This window comes from Mobula hypostoma, chromosome 11, assembly GCF_963921235.1.
Source record: "Mobula hypostoma chromosome 11, sMobHyp1.1, whole genome shotgun sequence".
Taxonomy (NCBI): Eukaryota; Metazoa; Chordata; class Chondrichthyes; order Myliobatiformes; family Myliobatidae; genus Mobula; species Mobula hypostoma.
Window position 1 is genome coordinate 65936648 of NC_086107.1, and position 24934 is coordinate 65961581.

A 24934-nucleotide genomic window follows, 5' to 3' on the forward strand; every position below is an offset into this window, starting at 1 on the left:
CAATACACTTGCACTCGACTCCAATGCACGAAATGGGCGGGAGATAACTGACAACACCCCATACTTATCCTGAGGTAAATTATCGCGCCACACTCGACAGCCCAACTCTACCACTATATACAAATCCCAGAAATCCCCTCTAGAAAGAGAACGGTTAGGTACAATAATATATATATATAAATAAACTTTACAAGAATCTAGAATGTCCCAGAAAATAAAGGGGGGGTGATTTACTTTGTTCAGGTAGTTCCAACACCCAACAAACTATTCAGTCGGTCACATAAAAATCAGCGTGCTCTTGCAAAGCAGTTAAACTCCACTCAAATCTCATTAGGTTGAATCCTTTCCAGTATTATATCATTAACTTTCAGAGGCCCTACACAGAATAGTTGGCGCTGGTCCTGAGAAAAGGCAGCAGCACTTTAATTGTCCAGTAGTTGTTGGGATGCACGAAGATCGCACGCAACAAAAACGCAAATGGTTTCAATCACTGCCATTTTCTAATTACAATAAACAACGCTGACGCAACGGCAGCAGATTTTGGGGTCAACGAAAAGGATTTGGGTAACACCCTTCACGAGAATTCGTGGCGTCCACAGCAGAATCAAATAAGGAAACAACAGCGGAGCTGGCCACAAGCTTGCTCGGGGAGGTGGAAATTAACCCCTACCTCAAATAAGGTGAGAGAGAGCAAAAAACTTAAAATGCCAGAAATACTCAACGGATCAGTCAACATTCCTGGAGGAAGAACCAAAATTAACCATTGGAGGCGAGGGCCTTTTATAAAACTAAGAGAAGTTCTAATTTATCCCAGATTTAACACAGCTCTACTGACAAGGTTAACAATTATTCTTAGCAGACACTGCCTGACAATTGAGCACTTCCTGAGTCTGTGTCTTTATTTCAGACTTTCAGGTATCTGCAGTATTTTAGAGAAAATGGAAGATTAGAGGGTCAGTTGGGGATAGAAGGGGGCACATCTATGATATCAGTGCAAGTCAAAGCAGAGTTCCAGAACTGGATGGAAGTGCAGAGTCTTGAAGGGTGCCGGGTGTACATCAGGAGGTGGAACAAAAATAGGTAGGGGGAGACAGTGGAGGAATCTTCACTAGCAACCAAAACAGAAAATTGTGGAAACACTTAGCAGATCAGGCAGCATCTGTGAAGAGTGTAAGAGTTAGAGTCCAGGACCCAGAATGTGTCCATCAATAAACATCAGCAAACCAGGCAACTAATCAGACTTAATAACTGAGAAGTATCTCTGCTGACTATGTGTGACTTCAGGCCTTCTTGTACTGGAATGCTGACTCACCAGATAACTAACCTTTAGTAATCTTAACTGTGGGGTATTTAAAGCATTCTCTTTTATTTCATAAAAGTTGCCGGTGAATGCAGCAGGCCAGGCAGCATCTATAGGAAGGGGTGCACTCAACCAGTCAATACACTCTCCACTACGCATCTGTAGAAGTTTGTCAAAGAATTTGCTTCTCCTCCAAGCGTATCATTCACAAATATCAGGCTTTCATCATCTCCCAACCAGCATCATCACTGCATTATACGTTCTTTCTGAGGAAAGACTGAACAAGTTAAGGTAGTCTCTTCACAGTGAAGGAGGATGAGAGCCAACTTGAGAGGTGTATAAGATGAACACAGGCAGAACTAGAATGCACAACCTTCTCCCCCAGCATAGCTATAATTAATTAGATTATAAGGACACTCAGTCCTTGTTTATTGTCATTTAGAAATGCATGTATTAAGAAATGATACAATGTTCCTCCAGTATGATATCACAGAAACACAAGACAAACCAAGACCAAAACTGACAAAAACCACATAATTATAAAATATAGTTACAACAGTGCAAAGCAATACCGTAATTTGATAAGGAGCAGACCATGGGCATGGTAAGAAAAGTCTCAAAGTCCCGGTAGCCCCAACATCTCATGCAGATGGTAGAAGGGAGAAACTCTCCCTGCCATAAGCCTCCAGCGCCGCAAACTTGCCGATACAGCATCCTGGAAGCACCCGACCACAGCTGACTCTGAGTCCGTCTGAAAACTTTGAGCCTCCGACCAGCCCTCCGACACCAAGCACCATCTCTGCCGAGCCCTTTGACCCCGCCCCGGCCGCCAAGCAACAAGCAAAGCCAAAGACTCGGGGCCTTCCCCTTGGAGATTCTCGATCACACAGTAGCAGTGGCAGCGAAACAGGCATTTCAGAAGTTTCACCAGATGTTCCTTCGTGCTCTCATGCCTGCCTCCATCAAATCAGAATTGTGCACAGCACCTTACTTGACAAATAACAGATATTCATCACCGGAGCGGCTGTGTCGCACCATCATCTTCTCCTCTCCTGTGTTCAAGAGGGAATACACTTAGGGTGACTGGGGTCAAGTACAGGAGGGATGTCAGAGGTCGTTTTTTTTTAAAACAGAGTGGTAAATGCATGGAATGTACTGCTGGGGGGTGGTAGAGGCAGATGTATTAGGGACATTTACAGACTCTTAGATAAGCACATGGATGAAAGAAAAATGGACAGGTAACTGGGAGGGAGGTGTTAAATTAATCTTGGAGTAGCCCAAAAGGTCAGCATAATATTGTCTGCTGAAGAGCCTCTACCGTTCTGTGTTCCTCGATAAATTGTCTTTGCCTTCCCTTCCCACTTCAAACCTAAAATCGCACTTGTTTTCTTTCTTTGCCTGGTTCTGATGCAAGCTCACTGACCCAAAGCTTCTACCTTGTTGCTCTCTCCACTGGGTGCTGCCTGACCTGCTGAGTACTTCCATCATATTATGTTTTTATTTTACATTATCTGCATCTGACGTCTTTTGCCTGGATGCTAGAAAGGATTCTACATTTCAACAAGGAAAGGCAGTGATTTTGAGAGTGGGAGGGATTAAATAAGTCTTTGAGAGATAACAAAAGAGCATTTCTTTGTACTAGTCTCCTCTCTAATGGTAAGGCTAAATGTAGATTGAGTGACTGTTTTTCAAAGCACGTGCACTTAGTCTTGCTTCCTGTTACCTTATCTTTCATTTGAGTGTGTGCAGCCTCTGAACTCGGTATCTAATTCAACAACTGAAAACTCATTTTCTCTGCATCAGAATTACCCATGTCTTAGTTTTTCCTCTTTGCACAGTCTGATCTGCTCAATGTATCCAACAGCCCTACATTTTGCAATATTTTACACTCCTTTGCATTATCACACTGACAGTTACCATTGACCATCACTTATCTCCACAGCAAACCTGGCCTCACCCTATCACCGTCAGTCCCTTTGTCCTATCCATCCCTCTGCTCCATCTTCTCTGCTGCTTGACCAATTCCTTTTCTCTTTTTCCCATTTCTGATGAAGGGTTTGAACTTGAAATATTAATTCTTTCTCCTTCCACAGATGCTGCCTGATCTGCTGAGCGTTCCCTGCATTTTCTATTTTTAATTCAGTTTTCCAGGAGTTATTCTGATTTCCATTTTTTAGTAATATTTCAGACTCTATCAAACTGAGAAATAGATTTTTGCTGCACCTTGTAACAGGAAATATTGGACGGAGAAGAATAAATCTTATTTGCAGCTATTTATCAAAACTTGACAATGTTAATGCCATCTTTCAATGATTATTATTCACCGAGTACATTCAGCTGAACAGCTGCAATTGGCACAGAAAATATGCTTTAAAACTGAACTGAATACTGTAAACAAAAGCAGAAAATACAGGTATTTGTGTTCCGACAAACTAAATGCCATCCTGGGAGGTGAGAAAGCAAAATCAACAGCTGGATTGTTCATTGCTAAAGGAGAAACATCAAAGACAAGTCAGGCAGCTGCTTGTGGCTAGTTACACCCCAAAAGAATGCAGTTTCCTCAGAAATGGTCAACTATGACCAGAGTACCAAGAACAATACAAGTACAGCCTGGGAAGTGCCACCAGCCCAATCCCCACTTGATATTGGCAAGTAGCTTCAGGAGGGTGAACCCATGAAAAGCATCCGGCCCAGACAGGGTATCTGGACAAGTACTAAAAACCTGTGCTGATCAAATGGCTGAAGTGTTCACTGATATCTTTAACCTCAATGACTATCGTCCAATTACACTTGCATCCACAGCGATGAAGCGTTTTGAGAGATTAGTGACGAAGCACATCAGCTCTGGTCTGAGAAGCGACTTGGATCCCCCTCTAATTTGCCTGTCAGAATAACAGTCCCACAGCAGATACCATCCCTCTGGCTCTTCACTCAACCCTGGAACATCTAGACAGCAAAGATGCGTATGTCTGGATGCTCTTCATCGACTACAGCTCAACATTCAATACCATCATCTCCTCAAAAGTAGTCAATAAGTTTCAAAACCTTGGCCTAGATACCTCCTTGTGCAATTGGATTCTGAATTTCCTCATTTGCAGACCCCAGTCAGTTCAGATTGGCAGTAACATCTCCTCTACGACCTGCATCAACACAAGTGCACCACAAGGCTGTGTGCTTGGGCCCCTGCTCTACTTGCTTTACACTTATTACTGTGTGGCCAAGCACAGCTCCAATGCCATATTCAAGTTTGCAGATGACACCAGTGTTGTAGGCTGAATCCAACGTGGTAACAAATCAACATATAGGATGGAGATTGAAAATCTGGCGCACTTTTGCCATAACAACGACCTCTTACTCAATGTCAGCAAGACCAAGGAAATGAATATTGACTTCAGGAGAAGGATACCAGAGGTCCATGAACCAGTCCTCAGAGGATCAGAGGTGGAGAAGGTCAGCAACTTTAAATTCCTCAGTGTTATTATTTTGGAGGACCTGTCCTGGGTCCCAGCATGCACATCTTTAAAAATTATTTTGTTCAAAAATCAAGTTTTAAGAAAAACATCACATTGATAATGTGTTATCTTCTGAGAAACTTTATGCTGTGACAAACTTATTAAATATCATGTACAAAAATAACTGGGAATTTTTTAATGCCTTACATAATCTCAGAGCAGCCTGAAGCTCTTGCCAGGCATTTTTTTTAAAAAGTACATCTGAAGTGTCACTACTGTTATAATGAAAGAAACATGGCAGCCAATTGTCCTAAGGCAATGTTCCACAAACAACAATAGCATGATTGACTCATTAAGAACGCTGATATGTTGGTTCTCATAAATATAAAGCAAAATACATCAGGAAAAACAGTAAGCATAAAGCTAACAGAGATAGCGTTATCATAATTCAAATTCAGAAAGCTATTTGAAGTCAGATTATCTATTTCATCCTCAGTGTCACATAATGAACAATGGCATGTTTCAGGATGCACAGATTTTCTCAGAACGTATCAGAACAATATTATTTTGAGTTGTGCAACTAAGTAAATACTCCAAGCATATCACAATCATTCTACACTGCATTAATATAGTACCAGAGTATCGGCAGTGCCAGTATGGTTTCCAATACAGTGAAGCTGCAGTCCTTCTTAGCAATACACTTTTAAAGTGAGACCATTGAACAGTTAGAAGCACATTCTGTTACTTGCAAGGCTGTGGGACATGTTCAGTGAACTTGATCACTTAGAAAAATAGACCCAAAATGAACGGCATAAATGACAAAAGATCTTTCACATTTTCCACAGTTCTAATAAAATTCCACACCGGACACTTCTTCCTCTTCCCTCTCCTTTCAACACGTTGAAGAGATTGCTCCATCACAACTCCCCCATGACACTTTCCCATGAAACTGCAAAATATTTTATTTTTAGAAACACAGTGTGGACCAGGTCTTTCCAGCCCAGTGAGCCACACTGCCCACCAACCCACCCATTTAACCCTAACCTAATTACAGGACAATTTACAATGATCAATTAACATACTAACAGGTGCACCTTTGGAATCTGGGAGGAATCCGCAGCACCTGGAGGAAACCTATGCATTAATGGGAAGGAAAGTACAAACTCCATCAGAATTGAATTCCAACCTCCGATACCCCGAGCTGTAATAGTGTTGCACTAACCACTATGCTACCACACGTAACACCTGTTCTTCAGCTCACGATGTGGTCCCCCCAGTGGTGGAGGAATCAAACGCATATTGTGGGCGCACCTGCTTTCAGTCCATTGGAGTGATCTGAACCTTTCAACTTCCTGTCACTTTAATTACTCATTCCTCATTCCATTCTAATTCTTCTGTTTGGGGTCTTCTGAACTGTGTGGTGAGGCCCACGTTGAGTAACAACACCGCATTTTCCATCTGGGCATGTTGCAGCTTTCAGGATTTGGTATTCCATTAAGTAACTCCAGCAGAACCGATTCTGGTTGTCACATTTTTTGGCTCACTTTTGAGTTTTCCACAACTACAGTCTTATCTCCTAAAGTCCACCATTTTGTTGTTAGCAACACACTACTAAGATAAAGCACATTAATGCACTTTTAACGGCAACATTCATTCACTTGACCTCACCTTATCAGAGATATTCCCTGTGTTCTAGTCATTCCTCCCTCACCTCTACCACTAACTTTTCTCACATTCCTAGTTCTGAAAATGGTCACAGGCCTGGCACATTAACTCTGTTCCTCTGGCTACAAATGCCGCTCAGCATTTCAGCATCTTCTGTTTTAATTTCCAGATTATCAGCATCTGATTTTCCTCCAATTTTATAAGTAGATTACAGAGTCAACTTGCAATCAACCAAGGATGTGCTACAAGGTAAGAAATACCAAGGGTCTGCAGATGCTGATGTTCGTCGTGGTGATACTTGAACCTGAATCTGCCTAATAAAAGTAAAGTCAATGACTGTAGCTCATCATGTAAAATATATGCATGCGGTCTCTTTCCCCTACAAAAGGACCAGCGTTCATATACTTTGATTTGGTTTAAGTGTACATGAAGATGCTGCTTCTGCTGATCTTTATTCTTCCATCTATAACCATAAGAACTTCCAATTGTTTTTTGAAGGAACTATTTCTCTCATTTATTCCATCTGGAAATGGTACATTGTTTGTCAGAAATAGCAAGAACTACTTGATAACCTGAGAGAAGTTATTAGAAGGTATTCTAAGGGACTGGATATATGGCTAGACATGGACTGATTAGGGATAGTCAGCATGGCTTTGTGCATAGTAGATCATGTCTAACCAATCTTATAGAGTCTTTTGAGAAAGTTAAGAGAAAAGTTGTTGAAGGCAAGGCAGTGGATGTTGTACATGGACTTTAGCAAGGCATTTGACAACATCCCACATAGGAGGCTGGTCAAAAAGGTTCAGTTGCTTGGCATTCAAGATGAGGTAGTAAATTGGATTAGACATTGGCCTTGTGGGAGAAGTCAGTGAGTAGTAGTAGATGGTTGCCTGTCTGACTGGAGGCCTGTGACTAGTGGAGTGCCGCAGAGATCGGTGCTGGATCCATTGTTTGTCATCCATATCAACGATCTGGATGATAATACGTTTAACTGATTCAGTAAATTTACAAATGACACCAAGATTAGGGGTGTAGCGGACAGCAAGTTAGACTATTGGAGCTTGCAGTGGAATCTCAACCAGCTGGACAAATGGGCTGAAAAATTGCAGATGAAATTTAATGCAGTCAAGTGCAAGGTGTTGCACTTCAGTTGGACTAACCATGGGTAGCCCTTACACAGTGAACAGAAGGGCACTGAGGAGTGCAGTAGAACAAAGGGATCTGGGAATACAGGTCCACAACTCATTGAAAGTGGTAGCACAGGTAGATCAGGTTGTAAAGAAAGCTTTTAGCACATTAGCCTTCATAAATCAAAGTATTGAGTACAGGAGATGGGATGTTATGTTAAAATTGTATAAGACGTAGGTGAGGCCTAATTTGAAGTATTGTGTGCAGATTTGGTCACCTGCCTACAGGAAAGATGTAAATAAGGTCAAAGACTACAGGGAAAATTTACAAGGATATTGTAGGGTTTGGAGGACCTGAGTTATGAGGAAAGACTGAATACGTTAGGACTTTATTTGTTGGAACGTGGAAGGTTGAGGGGAGATTTGATAGATGCATACAAAATTATGACGGGTATATGTAGGGTAAATGCAAGCAGGCTTTTTCCAAAGAGATTGGGTGGGACTACAACCAGAGGTCATGGATTAAGGGTGAAAGGTAAAAAGTTTAAAGGGAACATGAGGGGAAACAACTTCACTCAGAGGGTTGAAAGAGTCTGGAATGCAACTCAAGTGATGCATGCAAGCTCAATTTCAACGTTTAAGAGAACTTTGGATAGGTACATGGATGGGAGGAATATGGAGGGCTATGTTCCAGGTGCTGGCCGATGGGACCAGGCAGTTTCATTGATTCAGCATGGACTAGGTGGGCCAAATGGCCTGTTTCTGTGTTGTACTTTTCTATGACTAATAGGAGGTACTTTATGGTTTTCAATCTGTCATTTTATTCCCTACACTATCTGCTGATTCAACATTTTTAGTAGATTGTATCTAACAGTTTGTAAATTGATGTATTATTCTCACATGTACCAAGGTGCAATAAAAACTTATTTTGCATACTGTTCATATACCATTTGCTATAGCACAGAATATTAAAGTAGTACAAGGTACCGAATGCAGAATAGGGCTGAGAGTTTGTACAGAGAAACTGTACAGAGTTTCATAATTTATGCCATCCAACTCCATGTAAGTATTAAGCATTTATGATTTATAATATGCAGACAGTGTTTGGGCACGTGTACATGCAAAGACTAAGTTCCAAGTAATTATCATTTGTTACCAAAGTATACAAGATGATAAGCCATGTATTCAACATTCAGAAGACAAAGGTCCTCTACCAATCCATATAAAACTTCCCTCTGACAATCAGGATCCATGCAAGAATTTGAAAAACATTAATCACTTTCCACATCTCAGGAGCGACCTCTCTGCAAAACAGGCTTTGATTATGAATTTCTTCGTTGCCTCCAGTGCAGCTTTCAGTTGCCCAAGGAAAAGCAACAGATCCCACCCTACAATTTAGAGAAAGGGGCTTGATCCAAAACATAAATTTTCCATTATCCATTTCCCTCTATAGATGCTGCCTGACCCATTGAGTTGCTCTGGTACTTTACGTTACTCCCTCCCCTCTGTTTTTGAGATGAGCATAACCAACAGTTGGCACCTCAAAGTACTGCAATATAATTTCTGCAAATCATTTAAGTAGACAGATAGGACAGGCAAATCAATGTCAGTGTCCTCTTCCAAAGCACGATAGTATCTTGGATCACTTTCAACCAGCATCATTGGGTGGCTCAGCACCTTCTACAGTGGTGCTACAAAGTTTGTGAACCCTGTAGAATTTCCTCTATTTCTGCTTAAGTATGACCTAAAATGTGATCAGATCTTCAAGCAAGTCCTAAATCAAGATAAAGAGAACCCAATTAAATAAATAACACAAAAAACACTATACTTGTTCATTTATTTATTGAGAAAAATGATCCAATATTAAATGCCTCTGTTGGAAAAGTATATGTACCTCTTCGGTAATGCCTTCTACAAAAGTCAGGTGTTCTAATCAATGAGATGAGAATGGAGGTGAGAGTTGTAGAGGTGCCCTGCCCTATTAAAATGCACACAATGTCAGGTTACTGACAGAACCCGCTCTTCTCAAGAAAAAACTGTTTACATGCACCATGCCTCGATCAAAACAACTTTCAGAGGACATTAGAAGAATTGCAGCGATGCGTGAAGTTGGAAAAGGCTACAAAAGTATTTCTAAAGACCTGAAGGATCACCAGTCCACGGTCAAAGAAATTGTCTACAAATGGAGGAAGTTCAGTATTGTTGCTCCTCTCCCAAGGAGTAGGCATCCTCCCTACAAAGGTCACACAAAAGCACAACAATCAATGCTGAAGGAGGTGAAAAAGAACCCAAGGGTCACAGCAAAAGACCTTCAGAAATATCTAGAACTTGCTATTGTCTCTGCTCACGTGCAGTCCACTATAAGAAAAGCACAGAACAAGAATGGTTTGCATAGCAGGACACCACGGAGGAAAGCTCTGCTCTCAAAAAAAAATATTGCTGCACGTCTCAAGTTTGCAAAAGACCACCTGAATGTTCTACAATGCTTCTGGGACAACGCGCTATGGACAGATGAGGCAAAAATTCAACTGTTTGGCAGAGATGCGCATTGCTATGCTTGGAGAAAAAAGGGCACTGCACACCAACACCAAAACCTCATCCCAACTGTGAAGCATGCTGGAAGGACAACCATGGTTTGGGGCTGCTTTGCTGCCTCAGGGCCTGGACAGCTTGCAATCATTGAGCGAACAATGAATTCAAAATTGTATCAAGACACTTTACAGGAGAACATTAGGGTAACAGTCTGTCACCTTAAGTTTAATAGAAGTTGGAAGATGCAACAAGACAATGATCCAAAACACAAGAATAAATCAACAACAGAATGGCTTAAAAGAAAATTCATGTTTTGGAATGGCCGAGTCAAAGTCCTGACCTTAATCCTATAGAAATGTTGTGGAAGGACCTGAAGCAAGCAGTTCATACAAGGAAGCCACCAACATACCAGAGTTGAAGCAGTTTTGTAAGGAGGATTGGCCTAAAATTCCTCCAAGCTGATGTGCAGGACTGATCAACAGTTACTGGAAATGTTTGGTTGAAGTTATTGCTGTAAAAGGGGGTCATACCAATTACTAAAGCAAAAGTTCACAAACTTCTTCCAATAAATACATGTAATATTGGATCATTTTTCTCAATAACTAAATGAACAAGTATAATTGGGTTCTCTTTATCTAGTTTTAGGACCCATGTGAAGATTTGATCATGTTTAAGTCATATTTATGCAAAAATAGAGAAAATTATACAGGGTTCATGAACTTTCTAGCACCACTGTATATACCTGATCCTAACCAAATAAAGCACTGTTCTTCAAGCTTCGTCACACCAAAAAAATTCCAGGAAGACTCAGAAAATGCATCAAGATCACAAACATCCTCAGAATTGTAATGCTTTGACCATTTTACAGTAACTACTGAACCACAAGCACTTAAAATAGAGAAGTAGCAATTGGGTCGGCAATGATGTAGACCATTGATTGTATGGAAACACAAGAGTAAATGGGTCACTTTTAGGCTGGGAGGCTGCAGGTGCCCTGAGTGTTCATAATCTATATCAATCCATATCACTGAATGAGGGATCATGTTGAATCTATATCAATCCATTCATTGAATGAGGGTTCATAGTCTATATCAATCCATATCATTGAATGAGGGATCATGTTGAATCTATATCAATCCATTCATTGAATGAGTTTTCATAATCTATATAAATCCATATCATTGAATGAGTGTTCATAATCTATATCAATCCCTATCATTGAATGAGGGATCATGATGAATTTATTCAAGTGCACCAAATGCTAAACTGGGCTGCAGTTTAGTATCAGGAGAATATTGAGAAAATGCAGCGATGCAGCCAGGCAGAGTGAACACACGGTAAATATCAACCTGCATTCGGAGTGCAACGAAGTTTAGCAGATTCCTTCCTGGGATGAGGGAAATATCCTATGAAACAAGATTAAGCAGACTGGGCCAATTCTCTTTAGTTTAGAAGAGCAAGGGATGATCACGTTGAAACACACACAATTCTTTGAGGGTAGACAATGGGAAAGTACTTCCCCTGGCATGTATTTTGGGAACCAGGGGAAAATGGTCTCAGAATAGGGAATCAGGCATTCGGGGCTCAGCTGAAAAGAAATTTCTTCACACTAGGGTGGCAAATGTCTGAAATTCACCATCTATAAATGTTGTGGAGGTTTGGTCACCAAAGGTGTTGAACACTGAGATCAACAGAATATTGGACATTAAGAGAATCAAGGAAAATGGGTTAGTGCAGGCGAGTAGCACCAAATGATCAGCTATGATCTTGTTCAATGATGCAACAGATAAGGAGTTCAATGGAGCATTTTGTTTTACATTCTGAGCACCTGGAATCTCACCAATGACAGCAGAGTACATGTGCATTTCACAAATTATGCTGTACAGTAACTATCCCTCCAAAAGTGATTCATCATTTCACCCTATGGCTGACATTCCCTTTGTTCCACGCACTTCTCTCCCTCATCTTTGCCACTTGGACTAACTTGCTTTCATTCTTTCTCAATTCCAATTAAGGCTCCTTAACCTGAAACATTGACCGGTTTCTCTTTCCACCGATCCTGCTCGACTGGCTGAATTCTTCCAGCATTTCAGCTTTGGTTGCAAATTCGTGCTTGTTTTGTTTTACATTACTCTCATACCTTATTTGGTTTTGTTTGTTGTCACAATGTGAGACAAGATGGGCAATCTGCCTTGAGTTAAATTCATTCCTTGACCCATGCATTTATCTTCCATTTAGAATATTCACAATTCTGTGATCTCTTACTAAGATAAGCAGATGACAATAACACAAAGAATTACAACTTTATCAACTATCAAAATGAAATTCTTTCCCCGTTCCACAAGTTAATTTCTACTTCAGCCTACACTTACACTGCCCAATGTCTCGGCCATTACAAATGGATTCCTTTCATCTCAGTTAGAAGAAAGATTCCACTTGGAAGTAACACAAAGATTAATAAATTATAATGAGCGGGGCTGCAATATATTCTAATGCACACAAGATTTTCTATTCAGTGCAGTAAATAGCAGAAATTCAAGCTTGAAGTATGCACAGTGAATTATCTCTTTAATATAATGTTTAAAAGGTATTTTTAAATAAATCTCTAAAAAAAAGTGTGGCCCTTGACATTATTAGGGGCTGAGGCACGACTTCACCGAACATGAACCACTGGGGTTTTAATTAAAAAGGTTGAGAATAACTGATGTAGGAGACAATACCTCCGGCTGGAACTAAATACTGGATGACATTAAAGCTGGTGTCACGATAATAACTACAGACCACCAAGTATTTCAAAACAACCCTTCAGATACTCAGTTAATCCTGTTATCATCCCAGGCACCTACTGTATATCATTTGTGATGAATGGAGTTTCCCTTTTATTACCTTTCATTTTTCTAGCCACCCATCTTCCTAATCGTAACACACCCACTATTGCACATTACACATGATAAGTAGAAACAGTGGATGCTCATGGGGCGGTAGGTAAGGACAAGAGGAACTCTATCCCTGCAAAGGCAGCGGGAAGGTAGGGTGAGTGCGGATGTCCGGGAAATGGAGGAGATGCAGATGATGGCAGCATCAATAGTGGAGGAAGGGAAATCCCGTTCTTTGAAGGAGGAGGACATCTGTACTCTCCTGGAAATGAAAGCTTCATTGGGGGATCAGATGTGGCAGAGGTGAATGAACTGAAAGAAAGAAACAAAAGATACCAGTAGATGGTTTGTCTCCAGAAATGGAGACACAGAAATCAAAAGAGGGAGGTGTCAGAAATGGACCAAGTGAATATAAGGGCAATGTGGAAATTTGAAGAAGAGTTGATAAAATTTATGAGCTCAGCATGGGGGCATGAAGAGGCACCAATGCAGTCAAAGTTATTGAGAAAATCGAGAGCATGTGAACTATCATGGATGTAAGTGGGAAGGGACTGAACCAAGGGGAATAAAATGGAGTTGAGGTTTGCAGACATGAGTTCTGTGGGGGCAGGAGCAGGCAGAGACAATGGGCCTCTTATCTGTTCTCCTCACCTGCCTATCATCTCTGTGGTTTGAAGTGGAATATCTGCTTCGTAAACTTAGGATGGGTGTAGTTCTGGAAACACCAAACAGCATTAATGCAAAGTTGTGTCTCCATCAGGCCTGGTCAGCAATGTTGGGATGTGGGAGATCACTGGCTAAGTACTATAATGGCTACAGGGCAGAGGTAACCAGTTCTGAAGGAAAAATCCAGACTACGTGGGAAGTACCTCCCATGGTTATGGACATTAGAGTATGTGGAAGTCTATCACAGCCTCTGTTTGCAGGTAGCAGCCTTGTTGAGGTTCAGCATGGATCGAGATGCAGAAACAGGCCCTACTAAATCAACAATTAAGTCCGATCCAGAAGTATCTCTTTGTTCCTCAAAGTCCAACCGTACATCCCTGTTGTGAGAGGAGGAAGGCCGGCCAACAGCGCTCTGGTGAAGGTGTATAGGTTTTTACAGTGGATACAATAGATTACAGAAACATTGAGGAACTCTAACCATACTATTGAATTTGGACGATGGAGATAGGAGGCCAATGACCTAAGAGCCCAAGAAGAAGAATGCCTCTTGGCACATCATTGCATAACTTCCCATTTTCCATAGCAATCATTCTTATAGCCTATGGAAGTGAGATCAAATAACCAAAAACAGCAGTATCAGTGGTGAAGCTCTGCTGTTTGGTCTGCCATTACCAGAATGTTGGTTAACATAACACTATATCATCCTATTGGGCTGGAATAGACTCAAATCCCATTTTCTGAATTAATGGTATAGTTGGGTTGGTTGTCTTATTACATCAATCTCAGATGTGTTTTCTTTTTAACTCAGTTAACAAGGAGAATAATTGTATACACTACAGTATGTCTAGACTGGAATCAAATGTTTAGTATGCAGAATAAATACAAGAGTGACGAAGGTCAGAATAAAATCAAAGAGTCAGATTTTGATTGTGAGGTTAAATGTAATGTTACTGCTGGAATTAGTTTTAAGTCAGTAATGTTTACTTTATTAAGATCTGTTTAATTTGTTATAGTTTTATTTTGTCGTGCCAACAGCCATCACTGTGGGCACCAAATGTTTTTAAGCAGCTAGTTGGCAAAATGCAGTGATATAGGGTTGAATCTTTATTTTTTTGTTTCAGCCTTCTTTACAGATAATTGTACAGAAAATACTCTGCACAACCAGATATTACTGCGCTTGTGACTCAAACATATTGCAAATGGCTTAAGATATATTAAATAATAGGTGTGAAATACAGATCTGAAAGAACCTGCATTTGATCTCGAGTCTCTGTTGAGTCAAATAATCCCAATCTGGGGGATTCGTGAAGCAGCACTGTTAGTTTTGATGGTACTGAGTTATTTGATGAAAATCAGTTTGAACGATGTTTCCAGATTGCTCTCCACAGAATTTTACTAGGAATTTTGCACAGTTGTGGCATATTGTTTAGGCTTGGGCTTGAATTGAACAGGGTTGTGTCCCCAGTAGAAACACAGTTTGAGTCTGACCATCTTTAAACACCCATTAGAAAATGACCAAGAAATAGAGGATGACTGACACCATGTGTGCTCAGTTAATATTTCATGAGAATAAATAAAATAAGGAGAATGTCAATAAAAGGGAAGGGAAATTAATTTAAAATTTCCCAAACTTTAATCTTTCCATATCTATATATGAATGTGGTTTTCTGACCCAGCAATGTTTGAGCGGGTCCCCAGAAGTTGACTCATGAGAACAGTCTCTACATACAGTATGAGAAAAGAGATGGTTGGTTTCGCTGTGTGGGCTGGTAAGCTACCAGTGTTGTGAGTGAGTCACCCAATTCTCCACCCCCAAGATCGCAGTGTGGAAAGGTCATGGTGATACTTGGGACTCTCAGCTGCAGAATAAACTTCAATGCAGCCCTAAAATCAGGTTAGGTGCAGAGAACCAGGCCACATTATTCTGTAAAAGGGAAGCTTACCTATATCAAGGGTTGTGAAGTTTATCGTCTATGGTAAAAGAGATATCTCAAGACATTCAATGGGCTTTTGGGTAATTTTGCAGAATAGTTGGAATGTCACATAGTAACCACTCATCAATTTAATTTGAGATCAAACCGTCTCTCTCTAGTTGGTAACAGAAGGAATTCTGCTGACTTTTATCAAATTAGTAGTTAAATCATAGTATTTTATAGCATGGAAGAAAAAAGTTCTTTGATCCAGAAGTTTACTCATGAACACAGGAGGAGACTGTTCACCAAGTACCCATTTATGCTAATTCTGTCGTCTTCACCCACATGGTAGTGTACAACACTTTACAGCCCCAGCGACTTGGGTTCAATTCCTGTCTCTGCCTGTAAGGAGTTTGTACATTCTCCCCATGACAGCATGGGTTTCCTCCAAGTGCTCCCACAGTCCAAAGACGTACCAGTTGGTGGGTTAATTGGTCATTGTAAATTGTCCTGTGATTAGGCCATGATTAAATCAGGGGATTGCTGGGTGGCATGGCTTGAAAGGCCCAGTATTTACTTTATTACTTTATAGTCACCAAACAATTGATACTAGAGCATACGGTCATCACAGCAATATTTGATTCTGTGCTTCCCGCTCCCTGGAGTACAAATCAATAGTAAATATAATAAAAATTTAAACTATAAATCATAAATAGAAAATAGAAAAGGGAAAATAAGGTAGTGCAAAAAAGCCGAGAGGCAGGTCCGGGTATTTGGAGGGTACAGCCCAGTTGCAGGTCCGGGTATTTGGAGGGTACAGCCCAGTTCCAGGTCAGATTCTGCAAGGCGTCTCAATAAATAAATAAATTCTGATCAACTCTAATCACCCCCACCCCACAGAGCTGACCACATATCTGAAAAATATATAATTAACCTGTGAGGCTCAAGTCTTCGAATGTGGGAAGATACCCAGGCATTTAGAGAGAATGTGCAAACTTTACACAGGTGGCAGTGGAAGTCAGGATTGGATTCTGGTCGCTGGAACAGCAGGGCAACAGATCTACATGCTACCCTAGAAGATGTATAGTTCTTCCATGAGGCCCCTTTGTAATCCCCCATCTGAAAAATAGCATCTTCACTCATGCAGCATTCCTTCAACACATAGATTATAAGCTTTATATTACTTGAATTTATAACCTTCGGGCTGAGGCTTTGGGATATTAGCAACTGAGCCATAACTAAGCTAAGGACACAAATGTTGTCTTCTATTAATAGCAGTAAAAGAATTCTCTGACCTTTTGCTTGAATATACTGCTTAAATGAGAAAAGCCCAGTCGAGACAGCACACAGACTTCTGGCAGCATCAGCTTAATTAAGCATAACGGAAGGTGGGAAAGCAGAAGAGACCATGGAGAGCTGCCTCCTGGGTGTTCAATTCACACGTACTCCAGCCACAACGAGGAGTCATTAATGTAATTAGCTGGTGAAAAGAAAGCCTCCCTTCTCCTTGTGCCTGCTGAGATTTTGTTCTGGTGTATCGGCTGCATGCTGTCAGATACATGGAGAGGGGGGGAGGGGGGAGGGGGGAGGGGAGAGGGGGGAGGGGGGAGGGGAGAGGGGGGAGGGGGGGAGGGGGGGGGAGAGGGGGGAGGGGGGGAGGGGAGAGGGGGGAGGGGGAGGGGGGAGGGGGGAGGGGGGAGGGGAGAGGGGGGAGGGGGGAGGGGAGGGGGGAGGGGGGAGGGGAGAGGGGGGAGGGGGAGGGGGGAGGGGGGAGGGGGGAGGGGAGAGGGGGGAGGGGGGGAGGGGGGAGGGGAGAGGGGGGAGGGGGAGAGGGGGAGGGGGGAGGGGGGAGGGGAGAGGGGGGAGGGGGAGAGGGGGGAGGGGGGAGAGGGGGGGAGGGGGGAGGGGGGGAGGGGGGGAGGGGGGAGGGGGGAGAGGGGGGGAGGGGGGAGGGGGGAGGGGGGAGGGGGAGAGGGGGGAGGGGGAGAGGGGGAGAGGGGGGAGGGGGAGAGGGGGAGAGGGGGGAGGGGGGAGGGGGGAGGGGGAGAGGGGGGGAGGGGGGAGGGGGAGAGGGGGAGAGGGGGGAGGGGGGAGGGGGGGGGGGAGGGGGGAGGGGAGAGGAGGGGGGGGGGGAAGGAGGGAGGAGAGGAGGTGGTGGAGGGGGAGGGGGAGGGGGGAGGGGGAGGGGTGGGGGAGGGGGAGGGAGGAGGGGGAGGGGGAGGAGAGAGGAGAGGAGGTGGTGGGGGGAGGAGAGAGGAGAGGAGGTGGTGGGGGGGAAGGAGAGAGGAGAGGAGGTGGTGGGGGGGAAGGAGAGAGGAGAGGAGGTGGTGGGGGGGAGGAGAGAGGAGAGGAGGTGGTGGGGGGAGGAGAGAGGAGAGGAGGTGGTGGGGGGAAGGAGAGAGGAGAGGAGGTGGTGGGGGGAGGAGAGAGGAGAGGAGGTGGGGGGGGAAGGAGAGAGGAGAGGAGGTGGTGGGGGGAGGAGAGAGGAGAGGAGGTGGTGGGGGGAAGGAGAGAGGAGAGGAGGTGGTGGGGGGAAGGAGAGAGGAGAGGAGGTGGTGGGGGGAAGGTGAGAGGAGAGGAGGTGGTGGGGGAAGGAGAGAGGAGAGGAGGTGGTGGGGGGAAGGAGAGAGGAGAGGAGGTGGTGGGGGAAGGAGAGAGGAGAGGACGAGGTGGTGGGGGAAGGAGAGAGGAGAGGACGAGGTGGTGGGGGAAGGAGAGAGGAGAGGAGAGGAGGTGGTGGGGGAAGGAGAGAGGAGAGGAGAGGAGGTGGTGGGGGGAAGGAGAGAGGAGAGGACGAGGTGGTGGGGGGATGGAGAGAGGAGAGGACGAGGTGGTGGGGGAAGGAGAGAGGAGAGGAGGTGGTGGGGGGAAGGAGAGAGGAGAGGAGGTGGGGGGAAGGAGAGAGGAGAGGACGAGGTGGTGGGGGGAAGGAGAGAGGAGAGGAGAGGAGGTGGTGGGGGGAAGGAGAGAGGAGAGGAGGTGGTGGGGGAAGGAGAGAGGAGAGGAGGTGGTGGGGGAAGGAGAGAGGAGAGGAGGTGGTGGGGGGAAGGAGAGAGGAGAGGAGGTGGTGGGGGGAAGGAGAGAGGAGAGGAGGTGGTGGGGGGGAAAGAGAGAGGAGAGGACGAGGTGGTGGGGGGAAGGAGAGAGGAGAGGAGGTGGTGGGGGGGAAAGAGAGAGGAGAGGACGAGGTGGTGGGGGGAAGGAGAGAGGAGAGGACGAGCCGGGAGGAGAGGAGAGGACTTGCCGGGGGGAAGAGGAGAGGACTTGCCGGGGGGAAGAGGAGAGGACGAGCCGGGGGAAGAGGAGAGGACGAGCCGGGGGGAGAGGAGAGGACGAGCCGGGGGGAGAGGAGAGGAGAGGACGAGCCGGGGGGAGGGAGAGGAGAGGACGAGCCGGGGGGAGGGAGAGGAGAGGACGAGCCGGGGGGAGGGGGAGGAGAGGACGAGTCCGGGTGTTGGGGCCGGGAGGAGAGGACTAAAGGGGGGGGCACGGGGAGACGACAAACTGGGGGGGGGGAGAGGAGGAGGGGAGAGGACGAGCCGGGGGGAGGGGCACGGGGAGAGGACGAGTCCAGGGGTGGGGGGGGCACGGGGAGTAGAGGACGAGTCGGGGGGGCAAGGGGAGGAGAGGACGAGTCCGGGGGGTGGGGGGGACGGGGCCGGGGAGGAGGGGAGGAGCTGCGGGAGTCCGGGGGTGGACAGGGAGCAAGTGAGAGGGTTGGAAGGGCAGCGCTGGAGGTTGGGGGGGAGGAAGGAAGAGGAGGCGTAGGAGGCAGTGGGAGTGGAGAGGGGGGTAGAGAGGGCTGCAGAGCATGGAGCTTAGCTCATCCTCCTCTCCGTACCCCCATTTCCATTCCGCAGGACCATCAATCTTCTGAAGCATGAACCAGGAATTCAGTGGTAGTTTTGAGTGTTTGTATCATGACTTGGTCTTATCCCATCAAAATATAGTACTTTGGTACCGAACCTTTTCTCCACTTCTCCACACCGTTCTGCCTAAAGTGCATCACCTCACAGAAATCTTCATCAGTTGGTGAGTTTGCAGTTTCCATCTCTCTTAAATCTCTGTGATCCTGATACTTCCCATGCTGGGCAGTTCCTATCATTTCCACACTCTTGTCAAATTCCTTATGCTCTCTTCCCGCATAGAGTATAGCACTGTTTTTCTTGCTCCTGAATCCTGAGGAACACAACTACATTCCTGGCAATCAGAAAGACATCTCAACGTTGCTCCCTGCCTCCCATCTCTTAACCAGTTACAAGTCCAAATTCCCACTGTTCCTTTAATTACAGAAACCTCCATTCTCTGCATAAATCACAATATCCCATGCTCCAACAACACCTCAGTTCTAAAATCCTCATCATCCTTTGATTCAACTCCCACTGTGCCCTTTACTCTTCCCTCTGTCACCTTCACTCATGCAACCCTTTCAACTCCTTCCACTTTGGTCTTTCACAATTTTATATATATTTTTTATATACACTTACACATGCACGGTAATTCTCTTCCTGAATTTTTTTCTCTGTGAAGGTGCTAATGGAAACCAACACCCTTGATCAAGGTTTTGTTAAAATTTTGTTTGATAAGTTGAAGTGCCATAACACATTACTATGCTTAAAGCCTTATAAAAAGCGCTAGTAATTATTATGAAGTACTCCCATCAAAAGGATTTTGAAAGGCATATATTGTACAGTGCATAACTTCCACTGCACTAACTTCATAACTTCTTTCTGGCATTTCATCAATTATTTCAATCAGATTAGTCAGATATGATTTACCATTATTTTGTCACACTCCCCTTACCCTTCCATGCTTCTCAAAGGTACAATTTATCTTGTTCTAGGCAATGACCTCCAACAGCTTTCCCACCACTGGAGACTGATAGACCTACTTGTGTTTACCAGTTTTCTCTCTCCCTCCCTACAGATGAAACGTTTCAGGAAATCTTGGGTTTGCAGTAAATGAATAGAAATAACTGAGGCAGCATTTTCAAAGTCTATTCTAATTTTAAGAATTATGTAGAATTCAGACAACACTTGCATTAGTTTTGATTACGAGATGCATCTCCACATAACAAGCAAAAAAATTAAGTAACTTGCTCTCTTGAGGAAGATTAAGGTGGGCAAGTTCTCAAGGCTTGACAAGAACTATCCCAGTTTATTACGAAAGGCACAAGAGGCGATTACTAATGTCTTGACGGAGGACTTCTGTCTCTTTAGCCACAGGTGAGATCCCAGAGGACAAGAGAATAGCCATTGAGTCCTGAAGAAGGGTCTCAGCAAAATGTCAACTGTCTATTCATTTCCATAGATGCTGCCTGACCTGCTGAGTTCCTCCAGCATTCAGTGTGTTGCTTTGGATTTCCAGCATCTGCAGACTTCCTCATGTTAATGTTTTTCTTTGTTTCAGTGTGGCAAGAGGGAGAAAGTAGGAAATGATGGACCAGTGGGCCTTACATCAGAAGCACGGAAAGTATAGGAAAAGAATTTTAGGGATAAGATTTAACTCAAATTTTTGCAGGGGAGGTCATACCTTACACAGTTGAGTCTTTGATGGGTGATAAAGATGATTGATGAGGGTAGGATAGTAGATGTCATCAGCGTAGACTTAGTAAAACATTCAAAATCCCTCATGGTAGACCAGTCCAGAAGATTAAGGTGCAAGAGATCCACGGCAACTTGGTAGATTGGATTCAAAATTGGCTTGATTCCAGAAGAGAGGGTAGTGGTAGATGGGTGTTGTTCTGACAGGAGTTCTGTGACCGATGGTATTCCACAGTGTTGGCTCCTCTCTTGTTTGTGATATATATGAATGATTTGGACAAAAATGTAAGGTGGCAGAGTTGTGGATAGCGAGGAAGGTTGTCAAAGGCTGGAAGATATAGATCAGTTGGAATATGGGCAGAGAAATAGCACATGTTGTTTAATCCAGACGAGTGTGAGATGCTGCATTTTTGAAGTCAAATACAAGTGGAAAGAATGCAGTAAATGGCAGGACCCTTTGAAGCTCAGGTACAAAGGGATTTTCAGGTGAAAGTCCATAACTCCCTGAGAGTGGCAACACAATCAGATAGTGCAGGGTGGGGGGCGGGGGGGGAAGAGATTTAAAAGCAGCACACGACATGCTAGCCTTTATCAGTAGGGTGTGGAGTATAGTGGCATTGAAGTCATGCTGTAGTCGCATAAAACTTTGATTGGGCCACATTTGGAACATTGTGTGCAGTTCTGGTTGCTGCAGCACAGGAAGGAAGCGTGGCCTGTGGACAGAGCGTGGCCTGGATTAAACAGTATTAGCTTTAAAGAGAGTGTTGGACCAACTTGGTTTGTTTCCTCTAGGGTGTCAGAAGCTGAAAGGTGACTTGATGGATGATATGAAATTATGAGAGGCATAAACAGAGTAGGAAGTCCTTGTACATCAGTCACTGAAAGCAAGCATGCAAGTACAGCAGGCAGTGAAGAAAGCTAATGGCATGTTAGCCTTCATAACAAGGGGAGTTGAGTATAGGAGCAAAGAGGTCCTTCTGCAGTTGTACAGGGCCCTGGTGAGACCCCACTTGGAGTATTGTGTGCAGTTTTGGTCTCCAAATTTGAGGAAGGACATTCTTGCTATTGAGGGAGTGCAGCGTAGGTTCACGAGGTTAATTCCCGGGATGGCGGGACTGTCATATGTTGAAAGATTGGAGCGACTGTGCTTGTATACACTGGAATTTAGAAGGCTGAGAGGGGATCTGATTAAAACATATAAGATTATTAAGGGATTGGACGCGCTAGAGGCAGGAAACATGTTTCCGATGTTGGGGGAGTCCAGAACCAGAGGCCCCAATTTGAGAATAAGGGGTAGGCCATTTAGAACGGAGTTGAGGAAAAACTTTTTCACCCAGAGAGTGGTGGATATGTGGAATGCTCTGCCCCAGAAGGCAGTGGAGGCCAATTCTCTGCGTACTTTCAAGAAAGAGTTAGATAGAGCTCTTAATGATAGCTGAGTCAAGGGATATGGGGAGAAGGCAGGAACGGGGTACTGATTGTGGATGATTAGCCATGATTACAGTGAACGGCGGTGCTGGCTTGAGGAGCCGAATGGCCTACTCCTGCAACTATTGTCTATTGTCTTGTCCCCATGACCTAGATTACAGATTTAAGGTGGGAGGGAGATGGTTGCAAAGCAGTGTTTTTAAAACACAGACAGTAGCAAGTGGCAAAACACACTGCTAGAGAAGGTAGAGGAAACAATTAAAACTAATGTTTAAGAGGCAGTGATTAAAATTCTGGCCAATATACAAAATAATAGACAATGGCGTTTTAATTCATGTTGCTTCAGGACTCGGACTTTGTTAACTTTATGAATGAACAGATTGATCTTTTTTTTACAATTAACTATACAGAGGATATTTCTGTCAACATTCTTTGGGACACTTTTAAAGCTTATATTCGTGGTCAGATTATCTCGTATTCTGCTGCTTTGAGGAAGAAGCTGAAGCAGGAGGAGTTGGTAATTGTGGACAAGATTAAGGAAATTGATAAGAAATATGTTATAGCTCCTTCTGAGGAGTTATATAAACAAAGAACTGAACTTCAAATGGAACACAGTTTATTACTCTCATCCTCAATTGTAAACCAATTAAAGAAAACAAGAAGTGAATTTTATGTACACAGTGACAAAATTGGCAAACTGTTGGCTAATCAATTGAAGTCTAATTATGCTAAATCTCAAATTAATCAGATTTATAACCAAAATGATTGACTGATACTTGATCATGTGGGGATTAATCAAACCTTCTGTGATTTTTACTCTTCCTTATATCAATCAGAGTCTCCTCGAGATTCTAAATACATGAATGATTTTTTAGATAATTTAGACTTCCCTGAGATTTCGCAGGATATGTCTTCTATGTTAGATACTCCCATTACCATGGATGAGATTAAGAATGTTATTTTCTCTATGAATTTGGGGAAAGCTCCTGGCCCTGATGGGTTTACCGTAGAATTTTAAAAATGTTTTGCTCCTTCATTAATCCCTTGGCTCTGTAGGGTTTTTGAGGCTTCATTAAAACTTGGTAAACTTCCTGAATCTTTCAATAGAGCGTCAATTTCTCTAATATTAAAGAAGGATAAAGATCCTGCTCAATGTGCATCTTATAGACCAATATCTTTATTAAATGTTGATTCTAAAGTTTTTTCTAAGTTATTAGCAAATAGATTAGAAAAAGTACTTCCTTCTATTATTTCGGAAGACCAAACAGGTTTTATTAAAGGTCGTTACTCTTTTTATAATATTCGCACACTGTTAAATATCGTTTATACTCCCTTACAAAATGTTCCTGAGTGTGTTATCTCTTTAGATGCTGAGAAAGCTTTTGATAGAGTAGAATGGCCTTATTTATTTAAGGTGCTTGAAATGTTTAATTTTAGCTCGGAATTTATATCCTGGATTAAACTGTTATATCACTCTCCTGTGGCCTCGGTCCGTACTAACTCTTTAAGTTCACCTTTTTTCCCTCTTTTTCGAGGTACTCGACAAGGTTGTCCTCTTAGTCCCTTATTATTTGATATTGCATTAGAACCTCTTGCAATTGCCATTCGAGAATCTCCAAATATTACTGGGATAACTCGGGGCTTAAAGTCCCATAAAATATCACTCTACGCTGATGATTTACTTTTATATATCTCTAATCTTCAAAAATCCATCCCGGCTGTGTTAGAGCTATTAGCACAATTTGGTCTTTTTTCAGGTTATAAATTAAATCTTAGTAAGAGTGAACTCTTTCCGATTAATAAACAACTTCCCTTATATTATAAATTTCCATTTAAATTGATTAATAATTATTTTTCATATATTGGGATTAAAATTACTTGTAAATACAAAGATTTATTTAAGACTAACTTTTTACCATTAATAGACCATATTATTCAACTTTCATCTAAATGGTTTCCTTTATATTTAACTTTGATTGGTCCTATTAATGCAGTTAAGATGTTTTTTTTGCCAAAATTTTTATATATATTTCAGGTATTACCAATCTTTGTTCCAAAATCTTTTTTTGACAAAGTTGACTCTAAAATTTCTTCATTTATTTGGCAGAATAAAAACCCGAGACTGGGTAAAATACATTTACAGAAAGCTAAGAGAGATGGAGGCTTAGCATTACCTAACTTTAGATTTTATTATTGGGCAATTAATATTCGACATATGAAATTCTGGTTACTTGACCAGGATATACTATCCATTCCTAAATGGGTAGCATTGGAATTACAATCTGTTCAGGGTTTTACACTTGGCTCTATTTTAGGTTCCTCTCTTCCTTTTGATTTGAAACGCCTTAAACAGGTGTCTAACCCGATAGTTAAATATACCTTACGTACTTGGTTTCAATTCAGAAAATTTTTTGATCTTAATCAATTTGGGT

General features: G+C 43.0%; 1 protein-coding gene across 4 annotated transcripts in view; it reads right to left on the bottom strand.

The window, feature by feature from the left end:
• dgkza (diacylglycerol kinase, zeta a) overlaps positions 1-24934 on the bottom strand; it is a 708940-nt gene that overhangs the window by 365538 nt on the left and 318468 nt on the right. The gene's annotated exons all lie outside the window — the stretch shown is intronic.